The following is a 26,978-nucleotide window of genomic DNA, read 5'->3' as shown; positions in this document are numbered from 1 at the left end:
AGTTTGTCACGAAGTTTGTAACACCCAGAAGGAATCGTCGGAGACCCTATAAAGTATATATTATAAATGATCAGTATGTTGAGCTGAGTCGATTTAACCATGTCCGTCTGTTCGTATATATACGAACTAGTCCCTCAGTTTTTAAAATATCGTTTTGAAATTTTTCAAACGTCATTTTCTCTTCAAGAAGCTGCTCATTTGTCGGAACGGCCGATATCGTAATGAAGAATAACTCTCCACAAAAATACATTTTTCAAGCACAAAGCTCGACATAGTTGAGTTAAAATTAATCATTTTTGTTAACACTTCAAATGTATGATATATTCTGAAAACGACACACAAAGACTGGAGCTCTCCAACTTCCACCATTGCACCACCGCCGAGTGTTCTTCTTCGTCGCTCACAAAATTATCTTTGGCATTAAATTATCTTCTATTTAAACTAAAAAAAGTAAGAAATGTCAGGTTTGAACATATTTTAAACAACATAAAGTAAAACACTTTTTTTCAATTTTTCAAAAAATGTAAAATGTTACTCTATTTTTATAATTTTCTTAGTTTAACTAGAAGTTATTAACAAATATGAATATATTTGAGATGCATCGAGCAATTGCTTCCCAAAGGAAGAATAGAGAAGATTACGTATCCAAAAAATGTGCGGATGATGTTTAAATATATAACTATAAATCCTAGAAATTTCGCTTTAATTACTTATTTCTTTCTCTCCCAAAAAAATCTTCAAAAAAATCGAGTTTTTTAAACCTCTAAAGAAGGCTTCCCCTTAAATGCATATTCACAAAGTATTTACCATGAAAAGAAAGAGAAAGGAACCATCATTCCATATCATCAGCAGCGGAAATTAAACTAGAAAAACACTGTAATGGAGGAAATGAAATGAACTATGTGAAAATTGATTGTTGCACTTCACAGAGTATTTCATATTTACTTCCAGTACCGTTCTAAAGATATTTTTGCAACCCTTTTTCATATACATATGTATTTGTTCAAGTTGAAGCCGTTCTTATTAGCACATAAAAGAAATAAAATTAATCAGGCGTTGTTCCCTTTGAAATGTCGCCATTGCCCATGTCGTATATAGCAAATTTTTAAGCTGCTTGTCACTTCTAGGAAGCACCTGCAATACTTTCACGTTATATAGAGATTTGCATACACATATGTATATAGTATGTATATACTTTTTTTTTCAAATGTAGTTATATATAGTACACACCTTGCTTTCTATACTCAAGGAGTTTTAGTTTGTTTTCTAAGTTGTAGTCGAAAAGAATCGCTCTTAAAATTCCACTCTAACAAACTCGAACCTCACTAGGTAAAATTCCAGCAACTTAGTGTGTACAAAAAAAATCACAAAAAATAAAATAATTTTCCTCAAAATTGTAGACATTAGGTTTCTCAAGACAGGGTGCACAGGTAGTAGTAACTTAGCGCCAGTATAGAAAGAAAACAATACCATAATATGTATGCATGTGCAACCATATAAGTGTCATATACACATATAGCAATGTAAATAAAAGAACTGTACGTACGCAGATTTGCTTAGGAGAACTCCTCACCACCGTAGTTAAAAAAATTTCGACCATAAGCAGGACCGATTAGCCGAGTTTTAGTAGGACAGTAATGTCATAATAAAATTTTCGTATGCCAGAAACAGCATTGTTGGTTAAGCTTTGAGCTAAGTGTGAATACCTCGACCTTATACCTTTTATATGCAGCATACATTGTGGTGCAATGTTTAAATAGTTTAACAATTGCAATGAAATTCGCAAATAATTTATTCCATATCTACTTGTTTGTTAGGATATGTATATTTATATATGTAAATAATATGAATCAACAGAGCTTTATATAATTAATCCGCACTTAAAAAGTATCTAATAAAAAATAAATTAATTAGTTATATCCACATATATGTATTTACAAGTATTTACACTCAAATAGTAAAAAAAAACTTATATACCATAAAAACACTTACTTATTTATATCTTAACTCTTATTTTAATTGTACTGGAGGTGGCGACTGCCGACGAAGTGCTTAATATATGGGTGCTTACCATACTGACCCAACGGCAAGTGAACGCCGAACCCCCTAAAAATAAAAAATTTACTACTCGTATTTGTTTTTGTTATTTTGTGGAAACGGTTTAGCCAAATTTAAAAGAAAACTTCGATCGCTGTTTATTTACGTGTGTTCAATCACTGTTCCTGAATTCACAAAAACATTTATAACTCTAGAGCCGTTTATTATATTTTTTTTCGTTTTTTCGCATTGCTCAACCGCAGCCGTATTTGCTGGTTGACAAAATGTTTAGCAGAATTGCAGTACGAAACTCTCTGATTCGAGAAAGAGCTGTCAAAGCATATATTTTTTATAACAATGCCAATGTTACCACTGCCGAAAAAAATCGATTGGGTATTTTAAAAATATGTTTTGGATATTATGCAATTTCCACACTCCCATGGGGCAATTATCGCATTCTTGGCGTAAACACCGCTATGCGGTTATAGCCGAGTTTACAACAACGCGTCAGTCGTTCTTTCTTTTCGCAACGTGGCGCAAATTGGAAATTCCAAACGTAGCCAGGTCCTTCTCTACCTGGTCTTTCCAACATAGTGGATGTATTCCTTTTCCTCTGCTTCCCTCGGCGGGTATTGCGTTAAATACTTTCAGAGCTGGAGTGTTTTCGTCCATACGTACGCCATGACTGTTTGTTTGATGACAGGAAATATTTCGTCTTGCCCTTGTTTACTAACAGACCCATTTGCTTCGCTTCCTTATCAATTCTGGAAAACGCAGAACTAAAGACGCGGTTGTTGAGGATAATGATAATAATATCACCGGCGGACACCAGCAGCTGTGCACTCTTATGGAAGATGGTACCCTCTCTATTTAGTTCTGCAGTCCGAATTATTTTCCCCTAGTTGCCGACACCTCTGAAACTTCCTTTGGTATCGAATGGCTCGAAGAAGTCCTTCTCGACTCTCACGGAGCTCTTTTTCGTGCTCGTAAAGGCAGCTTTGAAATGGACGAAGAGATGGACAATTCTCTCTTTACGGTTATTTTGCGATGTTGAGGAGGCTTATCCCACGGTAGTTGGCGCAAATTGTGGGGATTTCCCTTTTTGTGGATTGAGCAGAGAACACTTAAGTTCCAATCGTCAGGCATGCTTTCGTTCGACCATATTTTACAAAGAAGCAGTTGCATACTTCTTATCAGTTCTCGCCGCCGTGTTTTAACAGCTTGGCCGGCAATCCTGCCCTTCGAATTACGATTGGGGAATCGGGTTCGACATCACCTGGTGTTATGATTTCACTCCATTTAGCAGGCTTGAAAAGTGACCCCTCCATAATTTTAGTTGCTCTGGGCATCAGTCACTAGATCACCTTTGTGGGTTATACAAGAGTATGCTCTGGTGTTGAAATTTTCTATTAGTCGGCGCACCTTTTCGTAGAACCTCTATCGGTCAGCTTGTCAAGCTCTTCATACTCACGCATCTCCCGACTCTCTTCAACTATCGGTATCTATCTCATCAATATGACGTTGCGAGGTAGGCAGTCTGTTTTCACTCCATTGCGATACGGCCCTCCTCATCGTATCCGTTGTTCTTTTGCATTTTCCGAAAACCAATGCTTTCGTTTGCAGCTGTGCGGAAGGAGCTTAAAATGCCGTCCCACAGTCCTTTTATACTGAGTTGCTGATGAGTGCTTTCAGAGAGCAGTAGTGCAACTCGAGTAGAAAATCGTTCGGCTGTCTGTAATTGCAGCTTCTCGACGTCGAACTTTCCTTGTGTTTGTTGACGTGCGTATTTTGCTGCACAGAGGCGGGTGCGTATTTTGGCTACAACAAGATAGTGGTACGAGTCAACCACCCCACCCTGGCGTTAATGTCGGCAAGCACGATTTTGACATCGTGGCGGGGCAGCTCTCGTATGTGCGCCTTGTCTTCTGTCGTAGCGTGGGCGCAAATCAGCAATATGTTGAAGAACTTCGCTTTGATGGGGATTGCGGCTAGACGTAAATACAGTTAAAATTGTTTATTTAATTAAAATTCTAATTTATTTCGTTTACAGATCAATCACGGAAGTTTAAAAAACCTATAAATAGTATAGCCAATACAGTGATTTTGGTCTATATTATCCCATGGCGTTCAAAGGAAAGCAGCCTTAAAAAATTAAATAACTTAGCATGGATACTTTTTTTTACCGACCCTTACTGGGGATCTTATGTAAGTACTCTTTTTTACCGACCCTCACATGGAGTAATATATTCGACAGATCCTGTACTGAGAAGATACTTGTGCTCATAAAACTTGAATTTTATTGATAAATCGAAAAAAATCACAATATTAAGAGAAATGAATAAAAGTTTATTGTATTCATAAATCTATATTTTAAAATAAAAAAAACTCAATTTTTAATGTAATGCTTTATTAAGTAAAATATTTTTTTGGGAAACCTTTTTGCACCGTACCTTGTTACATTGGTATTTGGTAATTTTCTTTCATTCGTACTTAGAATTTACTGTAGTCTTCATTACGAGCTAGTCCATAACGACAGTTCTTTGGATCGCTAACCTGCTTAGAAATCCAAGCTAGTGGTAAAACAAAATTGAAAGGTGAATTTTTATTTTATACTTCGCGTGTTTTGCAAATCGGTAAATTTTTCTGTAAGTTAGTAGTACTGTTAGTGACATATGTGCTAAATTGCACGTCAAAATATTTATTATAATTTGAAATACCCGCCGTTTTGTAAGGCTCTAAGTGAATTCTTCGATTTTTACTATATCTGAATTTATTGAACATTGGTTATTCGTGATCATTTCGAAACATTTTCAACTAATATCGTGCCGCAACCACCGCATTCGCCTGATTTCCTTCGTCTAATTTCTGGGTATTCTGGGTAGTAAATTCACATGACCACTCCAAGGACATCGTTTTGACTCAATTGAAGATATAAAAGCTGAATCGAAGAAGGCTCTGATAGCCTTAGACAGATAAAATCAACAGAAAGAATATAGAATAACAGTAAAACGCCTATTTAATTTCATAAAGATACCTCACAAAATTAATGATATATTACTACAGTTTTAATTAAAGTGGACGTTTCTCATTTTATTATTTCGACAAATATCGCATTTTATACTCTCGCAATATGTTTTACGGAATAAAATACTTTTGTTCACCATACCTAAACTAATCGAAATAGTCTTGGAGTTATACCATATACATATATAAAAAGTCATGAGGCAAAACGAGTTGATCATATAATGATATTTTACAAACCACTGAAGCTATTTCAACAAAACCTGCTGAAGAAGTTTCTTCTTGGAGTATGAAAATGGAATAAATCAGTTGATAACCACGCTCATTCCTACTATAACAGTTGTGTTGAAAACTACTGAAAGGGTGATATCGTCAAAGAAGATACTCGTATATGGTAATCGAAAAAGGCTTTTCGTATTTTATCAATAGATGTCGTTGCAGTCGTATATCTCCAGTGCTACCAATCACATTGTGTCGTACCATATAGTATTGGAAAGATGATATTTTTTTTAAATTCAAAATCTGGATAAAACTTGGTAGGGATAGGCCTCTTAAGATAAGACATCTCACGTTTCAAAATGGAGGAAATCGAATCATAAGTTTTCAATTTCCCAAATATTTAATATGTGGTCCTGAGTGCCTATGGTTGACTTTTTAAACAAAATAGTGGTCACTCCCTAAGATATAAAAATAAGACTTAGAAAACGCCTGGTACTATGGTGTCCTAGTGCAAAAGACGGGTAAAATTAGGACAATACTTCCGCTATCGTCCATATGTTGATATATCTAATATTAGAATTTCAAACTTCCCAATGGCAATCAACATGTACTAAAATGATATCAAAGTAAAGCTAAGTGAAAATTACTATAGTTTAATATCTAAAATGTGTTAAATTACAAAAAAGCAACCGGAAATTGTAATTAAATTCCTCGGGTAAATGATAAAAAAAAAAAAAAATTTGCTAAGTTGGTAGGATTGTCCTTAAGGCATTCTTCGTTCTAGACGACCTTCGGCCTCTTCAACTGGTTAAAATATTTAAAAAGTAAAAGAGATGGTGCTTAAAAATTGTCAGGTAAGTGTTAGGGAGATGGCAATGGCAATGGATCTCACGAGTCCGTTCGAATGGGGTATGAAGCGGGTTCTTGCTCGACTCACCCCGATAAAAGTGAATGAACTAAATTTTTTTTGATAAGAGTACGGTACTCTTTCTTTGGACATGCTTAATCATGCGAAATCCGATCCCACATTCATGAAGAGTGCTATAACTGCCGATGAGACAGTCGATCGAAGCCATGAAACAAAATCCGCTGAAGGAGCAGAAGGCCATCCCAAAAAGTGATTATAAAAATTGTTTCAAGGACTGAAAAATAGATGGCATAAGTGTATTACATCTGGTGCGAATTTAAAGCGGCGACAAAATAAATATTGATGAACAATTAAATATTTTCGGTTTAATTTCCAATGGATATTTTTTTGTCACAATGTATAACGATTTTCATTGTTCTAGCAGACCTTATGTATGCCGAACATATCTTTCAGTGTGTAAGCTATCTTCATTGCATGTTCCAGTATACTTGATTATTGTCAAAAGTTAATGTAATTAGTTCAGACTCAGCGCCAAAACCGTAGTTTTTTATGAAAATAAACAATTAGATGAATACACTAATACTTTATAACATCTAATATACACTTTACTAGCTTTCTCCACGGCTTCACTCGCAGTTAATCCCTTAAATAAATATCAAAGATTATTAACAAGATTTTGACATTTTCGACAAACAATCATATTTGCGAAAAAAAAATTTCTCAATTTTGAAATTAAATTTCATTGTCTTGAGTTGAAATTTATTTATAGCGGGATTCTGTAACCAGTCTCTAGTCTCTATTTGTGACATTTTGAGGTAAAGTCTCAATTTGAGACTAGTTACTATTCACTAAACAGTCTCTAGCGTTAGTCTCAAAATATTGCCTCAAATTTGAGACTTGATAGCTAGCAGGTCACAAAAATAAAATAACTCTTGTATGCCATTTTGAACATACTTAATAGAGATTGTCGTTTTTTATATTTTGGAAGCAACTCAAACACGAAAGATTAAAAATAAATTTCGTAAATATTATGAAACAAAGTCAACATATATTTTCAAAAATTGTCTCTAACTTAAAATCTCAAATTTAGAGACTTGAGACTGTATCACAGTACAGAATCGCACGGTTAATCGAATAAAATTGTAAAATCGACGGCGATTTTGCAAAAAAGCTCTCTGCGGGAATAAAAGAATAGCTGTGTAAATTTTCACGTCTTTCCGTGTTGTATTTCGGACGATCTGTCCGTACATAACGAAACAGCGTTTCATTTTTATATACATACATGTCTAAGATTTCGAGTTTCATTGAAATTTGCCAATCAAATTATAACCAACTATATTTCAAAACTATAAAAAACCTTATCCTGTATTCATATGCCGTTCTGTATAATGAAATTAAACACAATTTTAATTTATAAATAAGACGAAATTATCTCCACGATTTTTATTTTAACACTGCTTCGTAGTAGGGTGAGTTATTAAGAGTAAGTTGTCAATTAGCGTAAATGAACACTTACAGGAAAGCGGTATTAAATGCTGCGTTAGGTTAATTTCCTAAAGGAACAGTCACCATGGTCCGATGAAGTAGCATTAAGAGCGAAAATGTAAACAAAAAGCTTGACGGCCTATCGAACCAAAGCAGGTAACTTGTTTTTACGCTGAGGTGAGACCTCATTTTAGAAACTGTGCTTTAGAGAAGCAGAGAACGAAGTCAACACAAGATACTTTAGCAATTTACAAATTGAAATGACAAAAGTTTGACACAACAATAAAAATCATTATTATGTTAATTGGCCGCAAAAGCGAAATACTGCTGCAAACCTAAAATTCCTATTATTATAATTTATGCTACTAAGCAAAAAATTTCCATAAAAAGCCCAACAGTGGGGAGCGGGTAGTAGGAAAACTTAGCAAGCAAGTAAACGGCTTAAAGATATTTTTAAATTTTTGTTTTTATTGTTCACAGAAAAAAATCTTTATTTACGATTTTGTTTCCTCCAATAATTGTATCATCTTACCATCTCAAGTTGGTTTTGAACGCCATAACAGAATGGAACTGAACACACTTTAATGACAGTGGCACATTTACGCGGAAAGAATGTGTTCAAAACAAAACCAAAATTCAAAATTTATAATTAAGTTATGTATATTATGCTTGTTCTCCTTTAGGTAGGCTATATTTTTTCTCTCTTAACAAACACACATTAATAAAGCTGTGGGAGGCAGATGTTCACGATTAACGTAAAGGTTCACTTCCACCGCATAAAACCAAAAGGGTCAACTAGAAACAGAAAAAAATGTTTATTAGTTTATTTAAATTGATGGCAAATGAGGCACATGAAGTGCAATGAATAAAATACACCATGCGCTAGAAGTTTGATTGAGGCCTACGGCTGTGAATACTTTCTACAAGAAACCTCCACCAACGCTACATTACCTGGTCTTCGCACTCAGCCACAAAACCAGCTATCGCCTATAAAATACTACAGCAACTTTTTACCTTGACTAACGCAGTTACTTCGGGCAAAAATGCGTCAAAGTAATTAAACAAAAGTAATTAAGATTAGCAACGCACAACCTTCAAGTCGTCAGTGGTAGAAAAACAGTTCGAATATAGTACTATCGCCATCATCAATACCTTTGGTTGTTGGTTTCCGCGACTACACAACAGTCAACAGGCAAGCCATTCACATATCTTTATACATATAATCTCATTATCATTATCAACACCATGACCCCATCACTCTTATTCATATATACAACTTCATTACAATCGCAGCTGAAAAAATTTATCAGCACGTAGAACAAAGATTTTATCACCTTCTTAAGGACACTGTTACAAAACTGATGCAAACAAATGTACTATATGTGTATGTATGTATGAGTTTGCATTTCTGTGTAACATATCGCATTTGCAACTGATTAACTATAATTCTTTACTGCTCACTCTCATTCTTTTCGCTTACCATAAATCCATCAAAGCTTAAAATCATCAGCTATGCCACTAAATTTATCACACCTAAAAATATTCTGTTGTGACTATTTTATCGACATAGGCCACAAAGATACACTGGTATCAGTAAATCACGCTCTCTTATGTTGACCGATATACGCGGTATCAAGTCACCAGGAAGTTCGAAAATCGACCGGATTCAAACCGTTTTTGACACACAGACATACTTTTTTCACAAAAAACTTTTCCCTGAATTTAATTTTATTTATATCTCACCTATTGAACGATACGGTAAGAAATCAACTATAGGTACTGGGTACCACATATTTGGTACGTAGTGGCTTAAATAGTTTTAGTTACTTTATGATTGGAAAATTAAATGGAGATTTGGACACTTCTTTGGATTGGCCATTAAGCGTCCGGATCCCAATCCAAGGGAACGTAAGGGTCCTAATACACGTTAAACGCGTAAAAAGAAACGCAAAACAACGGTTGACTTTTGGTAAAAAATAGAAGAAGTGTGAGTGAAATCAGTAATTGCTATCCCAAAAAGAGTAAAACGTGTCATAAACGCTAAAGTACCACAAATTAACATACCTCTTTTAACGAATTTTTTGCTACAAAATTGAACTATTTTGTGCGTATTTTAATTTGAAATGAAACATTACCAAATTAAATTATAATATAAAAATATTTCTTAGTAAAATATTAATAAAATATTTTTCATATATTTGTGAAATGTACTTAATCGAACATTTTTCACCTTAAACATCAAAATTACAAAATATTTTGAGTGCGTCTTTTTTTTTTGTTTCGCTTAGTATATACTTTTACATTTAACCCCACATCCCACTCTGTTATTTTTAAGTGATTCAAAACTATAAACTCGGTAGCAACATGTTACAAGATTATACAAATTAATGAAATAATGAATTATTAAACAATATATTTATGCTGCCCGAAATAATTCTCCGTTCCCCTTTCTTCAAGGAATAGACATTAGGTAATTGAAAAATTGCTAAACAAAAATTAAAATAATCTTATAACAATTCCAGTTTGAAACTAATGCTACTTACTTATAAACGATACTTGACAACTCTTCTTTTTCATTAAAATTTATATTTTTACCACAAAACATAAAAGAGATATTGAGCAGAAGCAAGCAACACTTTTGGTTTTTCGCAAGGAATAACAACCATTGTTGTATGAAACTCCTATGGAAATATGTGCAGGACACATTTTTATATTTGTTGGGTTATACAAAATTAACTTTTTGAGAAAACCGTAAATATTGACACATTTTATTGCTTATTTGAGTGTGTTGACAGTACTAAAGAATTAAATTTGTAAATTTTTACTTATTTAAAGGTATGCAATATAAACCGTACTCCTGCAAAAATTTAAAAACCACGTGATTCAAATGGATCATGCTTTGAAGTAGTCCTGGTTACATACCTAATCGCACATTCTGCTGCCTTGGACCATTTCAAAAGTTAATAATTATGTTTTTCTTGGTTGTTGGTCTATATCAGACTGGATAAAGAAGCGAAGCAGATGGGTCTGGTCGTGAATGAAGGCAAGGCGAAATATCTCCTGTCATCAAACAACAGTCGTCGCACTCACGACTTGGTTCCCACGTCACTGTTAGCAGTCATAACTTCGAAGGTGTAGAAAATTTCGTTAATTTTTGAACCAGTATTAACAGCAATAGCAATATCAGCCTCGAAATCCAACGCAGAATAACTCTTACCAACAGGTGCTACTTCAGACTGAGTAGGCAATTGATAAGTAAAGTCCTCTCTCGACAAACAAAAACCAAACTTTATAAGTCCCTCATTATTCCCGTCCTGCTATATGGTGCGGAGGCATGCGCAATGACTTCGTCTGATGATTCGACGTTACGTAGTTCAGCGAATTTAAATATTCGACGCAGTACACACACAATTGTATAATATCCTGACCTGGCTGCGCTTGGAATTTCCAATTGGCGCCATACAGAAAAAGAAGAAACGACTGGAGCGCTGTTGTTAACTCGACTATAACCGCGTAAGCGGTGACTACGCTTTAAAAAAGAAGAAGATTAATGAGTGTATTAAATCAGTGTTAAAAAAGCCGTTTTCGTGAAAACGAACCGCTTTTGCGTCTGCTTCGCATTGTAATTTTTTTTTTTATTGTAATGATACCACCAGATAAACTGCCAATACGTAATAAAATATGGCAAATTAGTAAATACATATGCTCCGATTGGGAAAATAACCATGATGTCAGTTCAGAAGTGAAAAAGTTTGTAAACTTCTTCGAAAGAGAGCATCAATCCAGCAATTATTTTTTGGTAAGTGAATTACTGATTTTTAAACATATATAGTTTCAGTAAATTATGGGAAAATTTATTATTTATATAGCTTCACTGATGACTGCAACAAATACAACAATCTAGCGCAATTGTAGAAATTGTCTCAAGCCGAGAGGAACATTGCTGCAGCTACAAAATTTCCCCCTAAAAGAGATAAATTACTTTAAATAACGTACTTGTATGTTCATCTTACATAGAACAAGTAATGGAAGGGTTAAGTTCGGGTGCAACCCAACATTTTATATCCTTGCAACTTGGAAGAATCAAATAAATAAGATGTAAAACGTCAGCGAAAGGATCGGAATCTAAATAATTTTATATATAGACCTACTCTATATAACTCATACACTGGCGAACAAGTAGGTAAAAGATTTGTTAGAAAAAGAAAAATCATTATACGTAGTATATGGGAGTTGAATTATTGACCCGATTTTATATATTAACTATAATCATGCCACATGCTAAAAAAATGTTTCCTGGGTTTCATAAAGTACCTCACTTACAATAAGATGGAGTAAGTCAGCCGGATGTTCGAAAATCCTGATATTAGTTATATGGGGGCTAGCCCAATTTAATGTATTTTAGGCGAAAAATAAACTGTTAAGAGCAAAAAACGTTCTGTAATTTTTATTCAGATAACTCAAATATCACACGAAAGTTCGAAAATCTTTATATTAGGTATATGGGGGCTCATTGAAACTTTGACCCAATTCAACCCATTTTCGACACTTATTAACTATTATCAAGTAAGATTCTCTCTGAATTTCAATTATATATCTCGCACATTGACCGATATTTTAAGTCAACTAAAGACACTATGGTCCACATATTCGGAACCTGAGGCTTGAACAGTTTTGTTTGGATTTGAGCAATTTTTGGTCAAATGGGGCATACTTTAAAGGAATCTATAGTGCAAAATTTTTTACTGTTATATTAATTACTTCTTGATTTGTGTGCTAGAAAGTAAAAGAATCAAATGGAGTTAAAAAATTGCGTTATATAGGAAGTAGGCGTGGTTTCACCGGCTGCGATTACGCCCTCTCATCCCATCTCGAAGATAAAATTTAATGTCTCTGGTTTATTTATGTACTGATTTATTGCTCTTTAAGTAGTTTTGGTTATCTTCCAATTTCATCTATTTTAACTGCTTCTATTTGTAATACTTGCGCTTAGCAAATTTGGTTATTGTAGTTTTAGTGTCTTTTTCAAACTGCCAACAGGTGCTCCCTGCTACTGCAATCCACTGTGCCAAATTACAGTTTTATATATTGATTTAGTGTTTAGCTAGGGCATTTTATATGTTTTCATTTCGTCCACTTACGAACTTTTTTTTTTACTAAGGAACGCGTATGCCAAGTTTCATCAAGATATCTCTATTTGCACTCAAATTACAGCTTGAACGGACGAACGGAAAGACTGGCAGTCACCGGGTTTCAACTCGTCTCGTCATCCTGATTATTTATTTATAATATAATTAAATATAACCCTATATCTATCTGTTAGTTTTAGGTGATACGTAAAACCGTTAGGTGAACAAAACTATTAAACTCTGTAGCAACATGTTGCTAGACCTAGTGTAATAAGAGTATATGGTGGACCAAACAATTTAGCATGGTGGGTTTCACTATGTTATACAGCGCTGAACCAGATGTGGTTACGCTCAATGAAATAGCAATGATGATGTTACTACATTTTTTTAGTGATCATTTCAATAAGTATATCATCGAGAGCATAATTTCGCTAAAAAAAGTTTTTGTAATTGCAAATTTTCTCATCATTGATGTACTCGTGCAGATTTAATGATATATACATATAATTTTAAACTCAATAATTCTCCAAATATGTATTCTTGGCAATTTGTGCTTTTGAAGATTCTACTAAAAATAATTACGTTTGTATATCTCCACCCGTTTTGGCCAATATTCAATGACTCGGTGCAGAATTTTAGGTATAGTCTAGTCTGCAAAATTCTTGGGAATAAACCTTTATTTAACCTACCCCTGTAATACAATATATGATCTTGGCGTCAAGTGGCGCCCGGACCATTTCCCGAAATTACTGCTGAATTTCGAAAGAAATAAAGCCCGATAATACCGCCAAACCACAATCCATACCAAAGATCAATTTTCGAGGATACAATTTCGTTTCCTGAACCACACAAAGTTTTAACTCACCCAATAGCGACAATTTCGTTTGTTAACGAGCCATTAATCCAGAAATGGGTCTCCTCTAAGAAGTTTATTTTCGATGCAAAAAAAAGAGGCCATCGCATAACGTGAATTTGCATAATAACCTTTAACAATTTCCAAGCATTGTACCAAATTGAAACGTGACATGATGAAATGGCAAACCTTACCGAATATACTGACGGAATTTTACACAAATCCGAAAACAACTATATCCGTCATTACTATTCATCCCAGGCCAGAAAAGACGCAAACTGGGTAGGTTTGGGCTTGGCCGCGGTCTAAACTCCAATGGGTAATCGGAGTTTTGTAGGACATTAACTATTGAAAAAGTTTCACTTCCTAATGGGAAAGTTCTGCGCTAGTTTTGAACTGGTTAAATTTTTCGCAAGACTCATGTATACACACCTATGTACATGTATACACTGGATTCCACTTTTAATTAATCGTGCGTGGACTTTTGAGAAGAAAACTTTTACCTTTACTTTTACTTTTACTTTTGTTACCCTACTTTCAGGAGTCACAAGTTCTCCAATAAAATTTGCACATATGTTTTACTTCCTGCTTACAACTGTATACAAAACCATCTTCTATCTTCCAGCGAATAAAATGAAACTGCGTTAATAAAAATGAGACGCAACAGTACCAACAATTTATAAGAATCGTTTGGGTTAGAATGGCGGCTAGAGACTGTTACTTATAAAACATATAGAAACTGAGACGAAATACCATAAAAAATTAAACAAGTAAAAATATTAATTTCGGCTGCATCGAAGGTATTTTATCCCTGACAGGTCCATTTTTTTTATAGGAAAAAGGTATGGACGGTTGTCTTGATTTTGAAGGATCAGTTTAAATGACAGTGATCCGATCTGAAAAACTTGATCGGAGTTTGTAGCGTTGCTTTAAACAATAACACCGGTGAAAAACATTTTTGGGCACGGGTTATACATGTTGCTATTATAGCTCAAAATTAGAATAAGATTAAATAAATTCTGCATTTGCTTTTATGTATATTTTATGGAAAATTTTAAATCAATAAAAATATACACAAATTTGACATCTGAATAATGTATTAAAAGATATCCATCATTCATTTAGCATTCATTCCTACAATAGACATTTTAAATAGACTACCTTTTTTTTAAATTAACGGTTTAACATCTCTTGTCGTGTTCCGTAGAAGTTTCCCTTATTACCGTCATATTTTCAACTTTAATTAATTTCCATAGAAACCATGCACTACTGCTTAAAAAGGTTCCATGCGTTTCTTTCCTCATTGCTAAGTACCTTCGGAAAATATCACAATCAATATTTTGTTTATTTATGTATAGGAGGATGCCAGCTTTTATATTCGCCTCCAAAAGCTTTGAAAAAAAGTCTTAAAATATTTGAAACTGACCAGCTTACAATAAAATTTAACATATAACATAATTAATTGCTCATAGCTCATAATTATTATAAAACAAGTAAATAAAGGCTAAGGTCGGGTGTAACCGAACGTTTCACACTCTTGCAACTAATAAAGATCAAAGCCGAATAAATGCCTTGGGGGGTTGACTTGAAATTGAACATGAAAGTAACGCCGTGAATTGATCCATTCTTTCTGAATTTCATTAAGGTTTTTACATATTTGGTCATAGATGCGGTATGAAGTGAATCAGAAGTTCGAAAATATTTATGTCATATACATGTATATGAGGAGTGTTGATCCGATTTTACCCATTTTTGGCATAAGTTGTAATCGGATTTCGACAATTTTTGGGCGTATGATTCAATACCTTGAGGACACTATTTGTGTAAAGTTCTACTTTATAACTTTATTGATTTTTATATACCAGAGGCGGATCCAGAAATAGTTCTTTTAAAAACATTTACTTGCAACATCAAGATTATTATATTAAATATTGTAGTCTTCATAGAGTTAAATATCATTGTGGAAAAATTTCATATCGACCTTCTTATATCAAATCTTACTAAATTGAAAACAAAACACATTGTAAATCGTAGATCTGCGGGTGACATACCTTATTTCAATATATTCAAAAATACTGTAGTCAGTTCATGTATTGAATAGAAAAATTTCACAAAACAATTCGATGTGCCAGGCCGATCAATCTATCTTGAACCATGTTCGTCGTTAGCCACGTTTCAATGCGGCGAAGTGTCAAAAAAGAGCATCCACAGTTCGAATTCGTCACAGGAAGTGTAGAATATGCGAAGAAAACTATGAATTCTTCAACGTTTTCAATGCAGTAGTCGGTAATTTGCTGTTTTTTGACATTTGCAAGTTCATCTTTAAGCTTCAAACGTCACACGACGTTGTCTTTATCCAAAAGACCTTTAAATCTATCTATCAAGCAGTAAATAAGATTTTACATTTTGTCTTCGGTTTCGGAACGTTATAAGAAACGTATCTAACATAAGTATTTGATACCTTTGCTAGATCGACCGATTCTTTCTGAAGAATCACAATCAAATTTGCACCCGGCTGCTATGAGTATCGTTGCTTTTCTCGCTGTTTCCTTATTTTTCCAGTTAATGATTGTTGTTTCTTTAATTAAGAAAAGTTGCCACAGTAAAAAAACGCCATAAAATGTCCGAATGCTGGATGCACAATGGTTTTAGCTGTCAGCTGTTGACTTTTTTATATTGGAAAACTTGGAGGATAAACCGCGAAGAATGTAGCAATCTATTTCAAGTTCCCTATCAAACCGCGTTGTTTCAAATTTAGCACTTTCATTTACGGATCCGATTGGATTTACATACTGCATACGTTGCTACAGTTAGTACCTTCAATGGTATCTTAGCATTATCTTTACTATTATACTATATACAATACTATTGATTGTTTGCATTGAATAAGCTCCGAAACTACTTGACCGACTTGAAAAATTCTTTCACTGTTGGAAAGCTACACCATCTGTGGTGAGCATAGGCTATATGTATTAAATTTTCAAAAAGTTAGGGTCCAATAATGTAACCCAAGGTGTGAAAAAATTGTCAAAAACCTTTCATAAATCGCGTGCGCCGACAAAACTATTGATTATACCAGGTTATTCAATAAATTTTGTCGTTCGATAAGAAAAGCACAATTTTATAATTCAAAATACACTTTATTATTCTGTATAATCTCCCTGAATGTTAATACACTTGCTCCAACGACCCTCTAGTCTGTAGATCCCATTCCTGAAGTGAAGTCTGCAAAATACGCTTCCACAGCCGTTATGACGTCTTCATTTGATGAAAAACGCTTGCCACGCATACATTTTTGGAGTTCTGGAGACAAATGGAAGTCTCTTGGGGCCAAACACGGTGTATGCTCCAACAATTCGAACTTTAATTCATGGATTTTAGCCCTTGTCAAAATCCTCTTGTGACACGATGCATTGTCCTGATGAAAAAGGTTGCAATAATATTCAGAATTCATTTTTTTACCAATTTGCAAATAATCCACAAACCAAATTTCTCGGTGATAGACCCAAGTCTCATCCATTATGATGAATCGACGCACAAAATCCACTTTATCCTTTTTAAAACGCTCCAAATATTGCTGAGAAAGTCGCATTCGAATGTGTTTTTGTTCCATTGCTAGCGAATGCGACACCCACTGTGCACACAGCTCTAAAACCCAAACTTACACTTAAAATATGGCTCACACTGCCTAATGAGATGTGTAGAGACTCTACTAAATCTCTCTCAGTCAATCAACGATCTTCCATATCCTGTATTTTGGCTATGATTTCTGTTGTTGTTCCGCTTTTTGGACGTACTTCACGTTATATTCAGCAACCCATCTTTCTACTATTCTAATTGTAGGTGAACAATCATTATACACTTTTAACATTCGTTGGTGAATTTCTTTTGGCCCTACACCTTCCAAAAATAAAAATTTTATCACTGCATGATATTCAATTTTTTCCATTGTAAAAAAATACTGTGACACGGCGACACTAAATCCCTTGTAAAAAAAGGATAAATTGACAGATTTAGGAGTATACCAACAAAACAAAAAAAATTTTGGTGCTACTAGCCCGCGTTCTCTTATTGAACGACAAAGCTTATTGAACAACTTGGTAGAATAAAAATAATGTACTATATATTTGCAGACCATATAATTATCTACACATCTAATGTCGCAACAACATATGTCTAACTACAATAAGCGTGTTTTATTTGACCAGAAAAAAAAGGTAGTTGGCAAAGTGAGAAATCTCATTTTGACAAACCAAAATTACAGATTTTTTGGATGAGTATTAAGTTGAAATTAAGACAAATATGAACACTTGTTTTCAGTTTTTTATATTCTAGACCTCAAGTAACTAAAATAAATACATATACATATTTGTATAGCATATTAATATTCCGTTTACAAATTTGAATTTTTAAACTAAATTGTATATCAGCTGATTGTTCTTGTCCGCATTACCAACCCAATTAATTTTTAAGCGAATATATGGAATAAGCTAAGTGCGTTTTATTTGTCCATGATTTAGCTATTAGCTTGTGGTGGTCAAATAAAACACGGCTAATATAATAGTTTTGTCACAATAAGTGTTTTTATCATTTTAAAAAATATGAACAAAGTTATTTGAAAAATATCGCATGGTCGCCGCATTTTTCCAGAATATTCATTGATCTATTTAAGGGTAATAATTTCGGAAAAAAATATCTACACATATGCAAACATTCCCATTAAAATATTAACTATAAACCAGTGGCGCTCAACGCAATAAAAATCCAAACACGCGTGTTTGACTGATAATTCTGCTACTGCGAAAAATATCACACGCACACGAAAGCGGCTGAACACGTACGCTAGGTACGTACGAAAATCTATAGCAATGTTTGTGCAGCGCAAACGTAAAATGATAGTATTGAGGCGTGCGCACCACTGCTATAAACTTACCTACAAGATGCACACATACATATGTATACACCTATTATTCTTACCTACATTCCAGCCCAACTTTAAATAATATTTTGCTTGTCGAGATGCCCGGTAAAAATAATAATCGATGTAGAGATGGAGTCATACAAGTACGTAGAAATTCACGCAAGTGAGGAAAGCTGTCTGATTGCCATTCACTTGGGAGTGCCCAGAAACGATTTTTTTACATATGGCTCAAGCAGCTCACGACTTCCGGTCTTTGACCAAGTATCCTCTGGTTAGCCAGAAAACATCCGTTTGAAGGCGAGCTAAAGTGAGAAGGCGAAACATCATAGGGTTGTGCACTGGGTTTGAGACCCGCCACGTAAAAACACTACCAGTGAAAAAGCGATGAAAAAGCATAAACAGACTTGGATAAGAGAACCCCCTTTTGATGATGACCATGGCAAACGCACTAAGGATAACGATTTAAAGGCAAGCACCTGGAGTGTCCGGTCCCTTTAATGGGGAGGTGCCCCTGACCAGCTGGTTGACGTCCTCGCTAGAGTGAAAGCTGACATCATCATCGCCGTCCAAGAAATACGATGGGCGAGACAAAGACTGAGGCGAGTAGAGTCTTGAAGCACTTCAAGCTCCTTACGTACAGCTGCAAACGAAACTATTAGTTTTCGGACAACGCATAAGAACAGCTGGTACGATGAGGAGTATCGTGTCGCAGAGGAGGGAAAACAACTGCCTACCTCGCAACGTTATGATCCATCACAACACGTGCGGGATGAGATAGATACCGAGAGTTGCGTGAGTATGAAGAGCTTGATAAGCTGACCGACAGGGGAAATGCTCGAAAATTCTACGAAAATTGCGGCGACTAACAGAAGGTTTCAAAACCGGAGAATACTCTTGTAGAACCCGCAGAAGTAGTAAAAGTGTAGTGAAATCATAACTGCAGGAGAAGGTGAACCTGATTCCCAATCGATGACAATGGAGCAGATGTTTCATTATTCAACCATGAAGAATAGCAATTGCCCGTTTGAAGAACAACAAAGATTGCTGGCCGAGCTTTCCAAAAACGGTGGCGAAGAACTGATAAGAAGCATGCATCAGCTTCTTTGTAAAATATGGTTGAACAAAAGCATGGCCAAAAATTTGAATTTAATTGTGCTCTGTTCAATCCACAAAAAGAGAGATCCCAAAATCTGCGCCAACTACCGTGAGATAAGTCTTCTAAATATCGCATATAAGGTTCTATCGAGCGTATTGCGTGAAAGATTAAAGCCCACCGTCAACAAAGTTATTCGACCTTAACAGTGTGGCTTTAGACCTGGAACATCAACAACCGACATATTATTCACCATGCGCCACACATTGGAGAAGAGAATCGACACGCACCACCTCTTCGTCGATTTCAAAGCTGCTTTTTACAGCACGAAAAGGAGCTGCCTTTATGCCGCGATGTCTGAATTTGGTATTCCCGCAAAACTAATACAGCTGTGTAAACTGACGTTGAGGAACACCAGAAGCTCCGTCAGGATCGGGAAGGACCTCTCCGAGCCGTTCGATACCAAACGAGGCTTCAGACGAGGCGACTCTCTTTTCGCACGACTTCTTCAATCTGCTCTTGAAGAAAATAATTCGAGCTGCAAAACTTAATCGACAATGTACAATCTTTTATAAGAATGTACAGCTCCTGGTGTATGCCGATGATATTGATGCCAGGGGAAGCAGAGGAACAGGAAAACCTCCACTCCGTTGGAAAGACCTGTTGTTAACTCCCGGAGTGTGAAGTGAGTGTAGGTAAGTATCACTGGGGTAGTGGAGAGGAGTCAATGTCAAGAAATAAAGTACTTTTTCATTTCAAAAACGATATTTACATATATGTATGTATAAATGCCACCGGTATAAAAGCTCAGTCGCGTGGTCGATCCACTACCCAGCATTAGTGTGCGAAATTAAGCAAATATTGCTATAATATATATTTTCTATACTGAATGTATATATGTACACTTTACATTCGTATAGCAGGTAATTCAACCCAAATTATAAGTTTTTTTTTTTTAAATAAACAAAGTTTTTTCAGAACCAAACATCAGTTTTCTTTTCAGAACAATGTAAATCCATTTTTTTTTTAATTTTTCACAGATAATATACTTATTGTAACTTTTAACTATCCAATCAGCTTAGCGACTCTTTTTATAATTTTTCAGTTACATTTTTATAGATTTTAAGCAAATAATTTAGCACAGTGTACCTTTTTTTCGTTTTAAAATGCCCAAAAGACTAGATATCAACTTTCGGGAAATAGTTCCCAGGCGAGGATATCAAAAACACGTCGTGATGGAGAATCTTTAACAGAAATTGAAAATCGTCCTGCAAATCGAAGAAAGTGCGCATTGGCTTTCAGTGTTCTACTAAAACTGGGCCGATGAACCAAATGGTACATATGTGCTGTGCTTCTGAAAAAGTCCATCTCCCCAATAAGAAGGATCCGCCACAGCCAATCTGCACATTTTTTAAACAACTTACATACATACGTAGGTAGAATAATCTTTTTCAAATGACGTCATTGGGCGCGAAAGAAATAAGGGAAGAAAATTTTATGCCTACTTTTAAAAGATAAGGAAAAGTGTATCATCTAATAGATTGCCTTCTAGCATCATCAGGCCAAAGTCCACAATTCTTGCAAGTCTATTTCATTTCAGACACAAATGCTAAAAATTGATTTAATTAACAATTACAAATCGCACTGAATAGCAACAATAAGAAGTTTTAAACAAAGCTTGGAACGTAACTCTCCAGATAATTTAAAACTAGTAAAATAAATTTTATGTAATCTTTTGCAGGGAAGCTCTGACTCAATAAAGAAGCACAGAAAGTAAAATATATACGCCTTTTTTTTTAAATTAAATTAGAAACAAAAACCAATAATACAAAAAATACACTTTCATGTTCGAATTTCCTTCATTTTACTCATTTTTAATAACCCCCCTCAAAAACGAGAAAGTATGTGTGGAGAGTATGCATAAAATTACAACTTTTGAAATGATTGTTTAATACCCCCCAACTCCCATAAAGGCTGCCTGTGGCTCATTTATTATGTGAGTTATCGCATATTTAGTAATTTTCAACATATCTATTATGTGAGGATTGGTTATCATCGGATTTCATCAATTTTCACAATGTATACGTATAAAGAAATGCTAGAAAGACTTCTCCTCCGCAAGTTTTGTTGAGTTAGCTTTTGTGGTTTGAAGGACATGTACATACATTTAACCAGTTAGAGAGCGGATTTAAAAAAAAATAGTTGATACACAAGTGGCTTAGTAATGACACTTTTTAAGTTTTGGTTTAAAAGCGTTTTTTGGCCTGGCGGTGGTTCGACTACGCCCTTCTACTAACTCGAACCCATTTTTTTCAAGGATTACGAGTACCAAGTTTCTTTACGATATCTCAATTTTTAAGGGGGTATTCTCATGTAATCACTTCAAAAAATCTATTTTTTTTGTATATTTTGACAGTAAAACCCATTGAAAACATGCTGTGAAAAATTCAGACCGAAATTCATAGTATTTGATAAGTTACAGCTCATAGTCGCCGACGTGTCGTAAGCGACTGTCTACCAGGCGCCATGACAAATCTGCAGCTCTTGAAACTTTAAACGCATTTTTCTCGAATCATCATTTTCTGAAACTGTCATGGTCCTAAAAAAAAAGTATTCAACCGATTGCTTTAAAATTTACATACATATGTTCTTCTCCTCATTTATAGTTATCGTCCCTACCAGAATTGCTTATTTTCGAAAATTTTTCATATTTTTTTAAACGATTTTTAATGAAAAAAACAAGATTTTCGTGACTTTTTTTTGGAGTTCGACCTTTTGCTTTTTTTTTAGTGAAATTTATTATAATTGGTAGGGACGATAGCCGCAGAACTGCTGAGTCCATTCGATTTTTTTATTTCAGACAACATGAACAGCCGCTATCACCATGATCAGTGAACTACTTTTTTTTGTTGGGGACTACTTTGATATAAAAAAAAAAATTAAAAATGTTAAAAACGAAAAAAAAATTTTGTTTGTACATTTCAAGATACAAATAAAAATATATCAAAAAATTAAAATGATTGAATTTTGTTGTCGCATAAAAAAAATTTTCCTAAAAAGTGGTAAAATGTATGCGTTCACATGAGAGTACCCCCTTAAATTAAAAATAGCCAAATCGCCATAATTGCTTAAAAGGCAAATATTTTCGATTTGATTGTCAACAACGGTATTACCAATTCCAGACCAATTTTTCTTTTTTCAACTCATATATTTTCCTAGTATAACTTGCAATTTCATTAGGAGTATTCAGACCGAACTTGTTAATCTGGTAGTTCGTTAGTTGATACTTGGTTAAAACACTTAACTGTAAACATACTTTTTGCTGTACATCAGTGGTGGGTGTAAATTTTGTTTCAAAATAGCTGATTCAATTATATTAAATACTTACCTTTGAAAAATTTGTCAAAACCTAATTTGTAGTAGACAGCAAATGTATTTTTTCGCAATGACGACGATAATTTGTTAATTTTACAAAAACACAACCAACGTAAAAAACTACCAAGTAACGACTAACGAATTAACAAAGGTGGTCTGAACACCCGTATTTATTGCCCCTGAATTAATTTTCTGGAAAGTATGGCAATGCTTTTTTGCGTTTGCGATTGCTTTTCTCCGAATTTCTTATAGGTTCTCCGAATTTTCAGCTGCAGTGGTTCCACTTGGATTGACGGCCTGCTGAAAGCTGAGCAACTCGTCCACGCCCAGCTCTAAAGGGGTTAAGCTTCGTTGAGTGTAAGGCCCTCCCCCTGTGGCTATAGTCTCCATCGGATTATCTGCATTTTTTGAAGTAAAACTTCTTTACGCGCGCTTGGCTTGGGGAGTAAGCTGACGAACGCGTTACGAAAAGTGTGATCAGGCGAGGCGAACGCTAATTGCTGGTACATGTGTACATGTGTACGCATACATATGTATGTTTTGTATGCTTGTGCATTATTTGTTCGGAAGTGTATGCAAATATACATATGTATGTACATATAAATATATATGAATGCAAGAACATGCAGATCAATGCGCGCGCATGTAATACATTATGTATATTGATAAGTTATAAAATCATGATTTAAATTTCTGAATGCGCACATGCGTATACATAATAAGATTATGATATGAGCATGTGCAGAGACAAAAGATTAATATGATAGAAGATGTAAATATGTACATGCATAAAAAATTTGTTTATGTTCTCTGTGCGAGAGGTGTGTTTTGTACACATTTTTCGCTGTTCAAAATGAAATAAATATAAACGAAATTCTTCGTTGGGAGTGTACATATTTCTGTCTCTGCCTATTCTCTGCTTCGGCATATATGCCATGTCATCATATGCCGTAAATACATATATTTCTGTCTCTTCATATTCTCGGTTAGAATATGTGAGAGAATTGCAAAAAATGTTAAAATTGCGAAGCGAATTCCGGCCTACAATAAGGGTATTCCATCAAACTCATAAATGCCTTGTATATATTGTTGTGATCAATTTAATTTCTATTAGTAGGAAATATAATATAACACAAAAATATTTATTAGTATAGTATATTATGTAAAAATTAAATAAAATTATTAGATATGCAAGTCCAAATTGACTATAAATATTACTATGCATGCATTCATACAAAATTATACTCAAATCATAATTATGTTAACATGTCAATATTGAATTGCCGACGGCAAAACGCAAAAGCATATATGTATGTATATTTGCATACATTGCGATTCCCAAGTTGAAAGAAAAATTGAAGCATGAAAATATCACAATGCTGTTGTTGGGAGCATCATAAGGAGCATATACATATTTATGTCTCTTCATATTCTTGGGCATGTGAGACAAGAACATAAAAAATTTGTTTATGATCTCTGTGCGAGAGGTATGTTTTGTAAAATAAATTTAAATATTTGTAGGAAATTAATATATGTATATGTGCATACATGTATATTTTGTACACACACATTCATATATATATACATATAGATAGAGCGAAAGAAGTTTTACTTCAGTCGTGCGGTCATAAGCACACTCACTTTTTTAATTTTAGTTTGTAGTCCAACCAAACCTAAATAATACGCAAATAAATACGGGTATATTTATGTACATACATACAAACATATGTACATATGTATATGCAATCGTAATTATTTATCTTATTCCATTTGCTTCCACTAGAGCCAATGTTATTCTACTCAGCTGCAATACCTTCCCACAACCCCATCCTATTTTTTGTGGACCCAAACGGCGCTTTTCCTATGGCTAGCCCAGAATTTTTCTCCAATAACCCTACCTTCGAATTACTTCCGGTTGGTTCTTTTTATTCTAAAATTTTTAAGACTTTTTAACATTTTTTCCATTTACAATATAACTCACGAATTAGTTAATCGTTCGCCAAATTTTGACAGTTACAGCGACAAGAATTTCACAAATCCGTAAGGGACAATATCAAATATTCATTTTTGCCACTTCACGGCGAATTTACTGCGTGTTCGCTAAAAATTTCATTCGCTTCGCCAGTGGCAATAAGTTTGTATGGCAACTATATGGTAAAGTTGTCCGATCTGAACAATTTATGCGGAAGTTATAGCGCTGCTTCGAATAACAATCTTGTCAAATAAAATAGTTTTCCAGACAGGGATATGAGTTTGATCAATTAGTTTGTATGGAGAATTATTATTATGTAGAATATTACTTTATCATTTATGAACGACCAAGAAATCAATTTAGGCCAAATATTGATTTTATAATGTTAGTTTTGTAGTGCTACATGCTCCTAAATTTTAGAGAGAACGATTTTTCCGACTATGTTGGTGGTTGGAAAAAGTACACAGTGACGTACCTGATAGTCTTTCAGCCATACTGTAAACTTGGTGTGAACGCCATTTCCAAAGAAAAACAAGTAAGGAAGAGCTAAGTTCGGGTGTCACCGAACATTTTATACTCTCGCATGATAAAGTGATAATCGAGATTTCATTATACGTCATTTACATATTTTTCAAATACCGTATTTTTGTAAAGTTTTATTCCGCTGTCATCATTGGTTCCTAATGTATATACTCGTATTATACAGAAAAGGCATCAGATGGAATTCAAAATAGCGTTATATTGGAAGAAGGCGTGCTTGTGAACCGATTTCACCCATATTTCGTACATGTCATCAGGGTGTTAAGAAAATATTATATACCTAATTTCATTGAAATCGGTCTAGTAGTTCCTGAGATATGGATTTCGTCCATAAGTGGGCGAGGCCACGCCCATTTTCAATTTTTAAAAAAAGACTGGGTGCAGCTTCCTTCTGCAGTTTCTTCCGTAAAATTTATTGTTTCTGAAGTTTCTTGTTAGTCGGTTAACGCACTTTTAGTGATTTTCAACATAACCTTTGTATGGGAGGTGGGCGCGGTTATTATCCGATTTCTTCCATTTTTGAACTGTATATGGAGATGCCTGAAGAAAACGACTGTGTAGAGTTTGGTTGACATAGCTGTAGTAGTTTCCGAGATATGTACAAAAAACGTAGTAGGGGGCGGGGCCACGCCCACTTTTCCAAAAAAATTGCGTCCAAATATGCCCCTCTCTAATGCAATCCTTTGTGCCAAATTTCATTTTAATATCTTTATTTATGGCTTAGTTATGACACTTTATAAGTTTTCGGTTTCCGCCATTTTGTGGGCGTGGCAGTAGGCCGATTTTGTCCATCTGCGAATTTAACCTTCTTATGGAGCCAAGGAATACGTGTACCAAGTTTCATCATGATACCTCAATTTTTACTCAAGTTACAGCTTGCACGGACGGACGGACGGACAGACGGACGGACGGACAGACAGACATCCGGATTTCGACTCTACTCGTCACCCTGATCACTTTGGTATATATAACCCTATATCTGACTCTTTTAGTTTTAGGACTTACAAACAACCGTTATGTGAACAAAACTATAATACTCTCCTTAGCAACATTGTTGCGAGAGTATAAAAATCTCTGAGTTTCATTTTTCTTATCGTGAGCTTCATATTCGCATATATCAACTTAGTTGAAAAATTATTTTCGTAACCTGAGTCCGTCCCGAGATTCCAAAATACACCTTCACCAATTTTCAGCCAAACCGTTTCAGCCGTTATTGAATTATATGTAAATATATACATACATATATATATATATATTACAAGATCAACGGTGGTTTAATTTTTCTTAACAGTGAAAATTATATGATTTAACTAGAAAACCCAGCGAACTCCGTTTCGCCATCAAATTGGATCGTTTTATGTAACATTTCGTCTGGTAATTAAAAGCTAAGAATCATTTTTTTTTTGGTTTTCTATTTGAAAAGGAAAAATTACATTTCAGAACATCCATCATAACCTTTAGATTT

General features: G+C 34.6%; 1 protein-coding gene across 1 annotated transcript in view; it reads right to left on the bottom strand.

Moving 5' to 3' along the window:
* The window catches only part of LOC120781491, a 41,484-nt gene that overhangs the window by 13,052 nt on the left and 1,454 nt on the right, over positions 1-26,978 (bottom strand). The window lies entirely within an intron of this gene.

This window comes from Bactrocera tryoni, unplaced genomic scaffold (genome assembly GCF_016617805.1).
Source record: "Bactrocera tryoni isolate S06 unplaced genomic scaffold, CSIRO_BtryS06_freeze2 scaffold_7, whole genome shotgun sequence".
NCBI classification, from domain to species: domain Eukaryota; kingdom Metazoa; phylum Arthropoda; class Insecta; order Diptera; family Tephritidae; genus Bactrocera; species Bactrocera tryoni.
This window is presented reverse-complemented; position numbering and strand designations above follow the sequence as displayed.